Here is a 6,343-nt window from a genome sequence, read left to right on the forward strand (position 1 = left end):
AAATGAAAGGAACTTTTTAACCACAGTGACCCAGAGAGATACAAATTAGAATTAGATGCTATTGGACACCACATTTTCCAAAATAGTCTAGTGCTGTGAGACTCCACAAAATATTTGATACAGAATATAGTTAGGGTATAAAGGAACACTAATAAAATGTTCAGTGTTCAATTTTAATTGCATTTCTTGAAAGACCCTGTAGACATGTATTTATTTAAAAAAAATTAAAACATTTTCTTTTCCTCCTCCTTCTGCCTTTTCAGGATTGGAGACACTCTTGGACACTGCAATGGGAGCGCAGGGAATAGCAATGAGGCAGTACCCCCTGGTGGGCATCATATTCAACGGGGAGTCACTGCAATACTTATTCGTGCGGGGGAAGGGGGGTGACTTGAACTAATTTCAATTTAATTTGCCCAGCTTTGCTGTGGAAATCACTTCCATCTCCATTACCACCACTCCTGAAAAAATCCCATATATTCTGACATATGTGATATATAGACATAAAACCACACATCGACTCTTTAGGGCAATAGCAACTCTGAAGTTTAGTTGATGGAAACTCAAACTACATCCTGTCTTGTTGAGTTCAGAACATTCAAATTATCTGTATGCTGAAAATGATACAGTGGTTAGCTTCTGGCCAGAGGTGTATACATTGCAAATATGACTAGAGAAAATACTAATGTTCAATTCTTATTCATTCATACTCTTTTATTTAACTCCCTCTGCCAATAAAATAATTTGTATCTGTCATTTTTTTTTTTTTGAGGAAGATTAGCCCTGAGCTGACTACCGCCAATCCTCCTCTTTTTGCTGAGGAAGACTGGCCCTGAGCTAACATCCGTGCCCATCTTCCTCTACTTTATACATGGGACACCTACCACAGCAGGGCTTTGCCAAGCGGTGCCATGTCCGCACCCAGGATCTGAACTGGCAAACCCCGGGCCGCTGAGAAGCGGAATGTGCAAACTTAACTGCTGCAACACTGGGCCCACCCCCATATTTGTCATTTCTTACCCTGATTTTATGGTGGAAGACTAGAGAGGTACGCTAAAGTTCCTGTGCACTAAAAGAATGGAAAACTGAGATTCAAATGACTCCTTCAGGGATTCTGTGGAGAGCCAAACTCTGTGAAACTCTGAGATATATACATAAGTTTTTGTATTTCCCAAAATGTGTAGTGTGAGCTGGGAAAAACTTGCTTTAAAGGATATGGGAACCTGCATGTGTGGTGGCCAGAGAGTTATTTTACAGGATTCTTGTGGGGATCAAAGAGATGTGCCTGTTGAATTTGAACTCCTTCATTTCAGCCGTTTGCTTAATCAAGACCGTTTAGAGACTGACTGTATCTTGCCGGTGTTCTAGACTCAGATAAGCAAATGAATTTCGTCCATCCACCTACACAGTTGAACCCTACTTGGTGGCGCAATGGATTCTTTTTAGAAGTACAAGCACATTATCAAGACTAAACTTTTTTCTTTGCTATATAATTTTTGTTTTGGAGGATAAAAATGTTACACATTTTATATCATCACTATCTGTCTCTTTATTTGAACTTCTGGACCATTCCTCACTTACATGTCCTCACTTTTACTTTCTGTTTAGTTCTATGTCTTATGGAGCTCTGAGCTCTTTCTTTTTTTTCTTTTTGGATAAAGCAAAATTTAAGAATTTCATTTTCATGAGGCTTTAATTAAAAAGAAAATAAAACCTAGCCTTCCTTTTACTCCAGTCACCCACATGACAAAAAGGAAGTTAAGCTGTTTGCTGACATGTCTCTTATGGTTTGAGTCTGGGCTTCCTTCACTAGGAGTCTTGCCAAACACTCAGCTTCCACAGACAATCTTTTGTGGGAGGTGACCTCATTGGAATCTGAGAGCAAAGGCTAAAAAAAATGCCATAATAATTGCAAACAAACCCCGGGTCTGGTGAAGGATGGGTTGGTTCACATTCCTGAAGTAGCTGGAAATATACTTGCTGGATAGTTTAATAGAATACTGGGTCTCTTCTCTTGAAAACAACTCTTCTTCCAGACATTCAAGTTCCTGCCTACCTGGACCACCATTTTCCAAGCTCTTAAAAAAGCCTGGAGTAATCTCTGATTCTTCCTTCTTCTTTATCATCCCTCATTCATATGTAATTAATTATTAAGTTCCAAAATCTCTTTTCCAAAATTAATTTTCTGCTACTCTCTTAATGCAGTATCACTTTAATTGTTGACTTTCGTTGTGCCTGTAACTTTTATGATTAATTTCAGTCTCTCTAAGCCGTCTCCCCCAATTTGCTTTATCCTGTGCCTTTAACACAGTTGACGTGTTTTCACAATCCACAAAGAGAAACCAATAAGGAAAAAAAAAACGTCCTTTGGCATGTGACCTTATTCACTGCTTTTGTTTAAATACCTATGTCATATATCCTTGGCATTCCTTTTGTTGATCTGTTAGGTCTAAAACGTTTGCTATCTCTCCTGAATCCTTTGATGTGTTGTGTGATGCTCTCTTTCTAAGTACCAAGTGGTTCCTTTCTGGGAAAGTGATCTCAAACTTGTTTTGGAGACCGCATCTAGTTCCAGGCGTACCAGTACTGTGACTTAACCCCACGTGCCCACCCGGTCATGTGGCTGGTATGTGTGCTGATTCATTTCTTATTTCTGTAAAGGGAAGGGGACCTTAACGTTCTAAAAACAGAAGTTTGACCATATGACTGATGTGGTTATACATCATTGACATTCCAGACTCTCATTCTGGAATCAGGTAGCTCTGGTATCTGGGTTTGTCACTCACTAGCACTGGGCAAGCTGCTGAACCTCTCTATGACTAAGTTACTTTATCTGATAATTGATAAATTCAGTTCGTGAATATTTTAATTTGATTTTTCCCTTTGTATTTAGAAGTAAAATTGGCCTAAACTTCCTTTATTCTCTCCTTATCCATTGTTGGTGTCAACATTATCCTAAATATGATAAAATGAGTAGGATGGTTTTCCCACTTCTTTTCTTTGTTCCCTTTTCTGAAATAGTTGGTACAAAATAGGGATTATTGTTCTAGGAAGATTTGGTAAAATTCATGTTTAAAACCATGAGATATAGGAGTCCAGTTTGAAATTATTGGTTATATTAATTTATGTGTTTTCTTCAGTTTTCCAAATGTATATTTCATATTAAAAGATGAAAGAAGGGGCCAATCACATGATGTCGTGGTTAAGTCTGGCACACTTTGCTTCAGCGGCCTCGGTTCACAGGTTCAGATGCTGGGCACAGAGCTACACACTGTCAAGCCCTGCTGTTGTGGCAATCCACATATAGAGTAGAGGAAGATTGGGACAGATGTTAGCACAGGGTTAATCTTCCTCCAGCAAAAAAAAAAAGAGGAAGATTATGTTAACTTCATGGGTATAGAATCTTGCTTGCACACTTCGTTTCATGTATTCTTCCTCTAAGCTGGAAGTACTTCTGGTAGTGATTTTTCTATAGGAGTCAAATGTCTGGCCAATTTTGCCTTCTTTTTTTTAAAGATTGGCACCTGAGCTAACATTTGTTGCCTATATATTTTTTTCTTCTTCCTCTCCCCAAAGTCCCCCAGTACTTTGTTGTATATTCTAGTTGTAGGTCCTTCTAGTTGTGCTAAGAGGGATGCTGCCTCAGCATGGCTTGATGAGCAGTGCTAGGTCTGCAGCCAGGATCTGAACCAGTGAAACCCTGGGCCACTGAAGCAGAGTGTGTGAAATTAACCACTCAGTCATGAGGTTGGCTCCCCAATTTTGCCTTTTGTATAGTTCTGGAATGAAATAAGTTTCTAGTATCAAACTCTTCTAAGTTTTTATAGCTTACTTACTTTTTATAGTATATTATTTTTTATAGCTGTGCAGTCATATTTGAGGACCCCTGGTCTAGCTCATCCTGCTCACTTTGCAGATGAGTTCTGTGGAATAGACTTCTAGGGAAGTAGCCCATATCCCTTCTCTCCTCCTTCCTTACCAAAAGAACCCTGAAAAATGCCCAGATGAAAGACTATTAAACCTGTACACTGCAAAGCATAACTCTTGGCATCCAATAAAAATAAAGTCCATTTTGTTTTCCATGGTCTTTAAATCTGCTATACCTAAATGAAATTCCAGGAGAGCTCATGACTTTCCTGCTCACTTTAGGTAAATAAATAATGTGATGGTCACTTAAGTCAAAATCAGCTTCATTTTGGTGATTTGAATGCTCAATCTTATGTAAAAATAAAACCCCCAAACTTTAGGTTGCATTTCTTCCACTCCCTTAGCAGGAGGCAGATTTAGGAGGGCTGACCACAGTCTGAATATAGGTGAGTTGGCATTTTTCTTTTTCCCTCAGCTATTCCTCTCCCAAATGCTTTTAGTCCATCTGGAATTGTTGTCTAAGGAAGGCAAGGGGAAAGTGGATAAAGAACATGCTTACTTGAGTTGTGCTTCTAGTTCTCTGGGCCCTGGAAGTGTTTAAAGGAGAATCTATGGATTTTTCAGAAGGCGTTTTTAGGGTCCTTTTGCTTTAGGGTCCACCCAATTTCAGGGAAAATCATTTTGGGCAAAACTCTTATAAAAACGACCAAGCTGACATTACTAATATGAATAGAACATTCTGTCTCCAGGACGTGTATACTTTCGACCTACTTCTAAGGGGAGGCATGCAGTTGTTTTCCAGTGCCCCAGCTACTGTCTCACTCTGCCTTGCCACTGTAGGCCAATAGCCACAGCCAATCACCTTCAGATATGTCACATGCAGGGCAAACACTAGTCCGACCAGCTCTTACAAGTGTAAGAAACATACCAGTGCTCTTTGAGACATCTCATTGAGGCCAATTTCACTGTTTTCCCTTGAGGAGAAGAGTGGGACTCAGCGTGGCCAAGAAATCTTCATAAATCCACTCCCTCAAAATTGCTCTCTCAACACCTTTTAATATCCTCAATGTTGCACAAGAGGTCTACAAACCACGATCTCTTATAACTTGATAATCTTATTGATCATTACACCTTAATCTAAATGTCCACTGAATATCTCATCACAGTACATTTCTTAGGAAAACAAGATACATGTGGAAATTGTTGGGTGAGACTTCTGGTTAAGCTCCTTTTTTCCTTTGGCCCTAGCTTTTTTTGAGTTGTCTGGAGAAAGGAATATGATATAGTACCGGGCCAAGAATATAATTTCAGGAGAATGACAAATTTGGTCTTGGCATCCTTGAACAAGAAAAACAATGCTGGTAATCATTTATCTCTAGAATTTTTATTATAAGAAAAAGAATTTTTCCTTAAGTTTTTAAGTCAGTGTGGCTGGATGGGCTTTTAATTGATACATATACTAAAATAGAGAGAGGTTAAGAGACTTACCAAGATCACTCTGAAGGCCTGGAACCCCTTCTATGTCCTGTGCTGTGACCTGGGCAAAAAACTGCTATGGATTATATCCTTATCTATGTTCTTTTGTTGGTTTTCTGTTGGATTTAGCCAATGGGAGACAGAAGCTGGAGTTTGGAGGATGGGAGGAGAGAGAATTTGGATGTGTTTTGTCTGTCTCCTCCAGTTTCTCTACCACGGCAGCAGCTGCATGCCTCCCCAACTACCGTTTCTGCCATGAGGCCCTTCCCCACTGTTCCAGCTCTCACTGGGAACTGGTTATCCACCATCTACCTCTTGTCCTTCCAATTTAGGCTTTCTACTCTTGCTCGTCTCTTAGAGTCTCAACGTTCCTTCTTGTTCGTTAACCTTGCTGATACCTTCCTTAAAGTAAGTAGTCACTTCTTGGGAGTTTTGTTTCTTGAGCCCTCTTGGGTGAATTTTCTGCTTGGTCCCTGACTGATACTGCTACTTAATTGTTAAGTATAGTCAAACAGATCTTCTAATTCCAAGCCCAGACTTCCGTCCCTTGCACCTCACAGTATTTCATATACTTGATATTCAATGAATGACTAATTAAATTTTACATATTGTGATGTTTTACCATAAAAACAAAGAAACGTAGGCAAAATACTTGTCAATATGGAATATATTTGTTCACTAGGGTGACTTATCCTAGTGAACAATAGACTATAAAAAGAATATATTATACACCATTTATCAACCTCTATCTTTTCATGTATATAATTTGCATTCCCTCAACATCATTAAAACAATAATCACAAGAAAAGGACAATGCATTATAATTTACATTGCTACAGAGAATATTCTTATAAATCATTTTTAATTCCAACAAAATGGAAAAGAATATATGTAAAGCCTTACTTCCTTTATGAAAGGCTTTATTTAAACTAAACACATTCTCATTCTGACACTCTAACAAGAAAACAATGTTTTTCAGTTTTTATCTACAAAATAAAAA

General features: G+C 38.7%; 1 protein-coding gene across 1 annotated transcript in view; it reads right to left on the reverse strand.

Annotated features, from left to right (window-relative positions):
* The window catches only part of MALRD1 (MAM and LDL receptor class A domain containing 1), a 650,667-nt gene that overhangs the window by 74,056 nt on the left and 570,268 nt on the right, over positions 1 to 6,343 (reverse strand). The gene's annotated exons all lie outside the window — the stretch shown is intronic.

This window comes from Equus asinus, chromosome 29 (genome assembly GCF_041296235.1).
Source record: "Equus asinus isolate D_3611 breed Donkey chromosome 29, EquAss-T2T_v2, whole genome shotgun sequence".
NCBI lineage: Eukaryota > Metazoa > Chordata > Mammalia > Perissodactyla > Equidae > Equus > Equus asinus.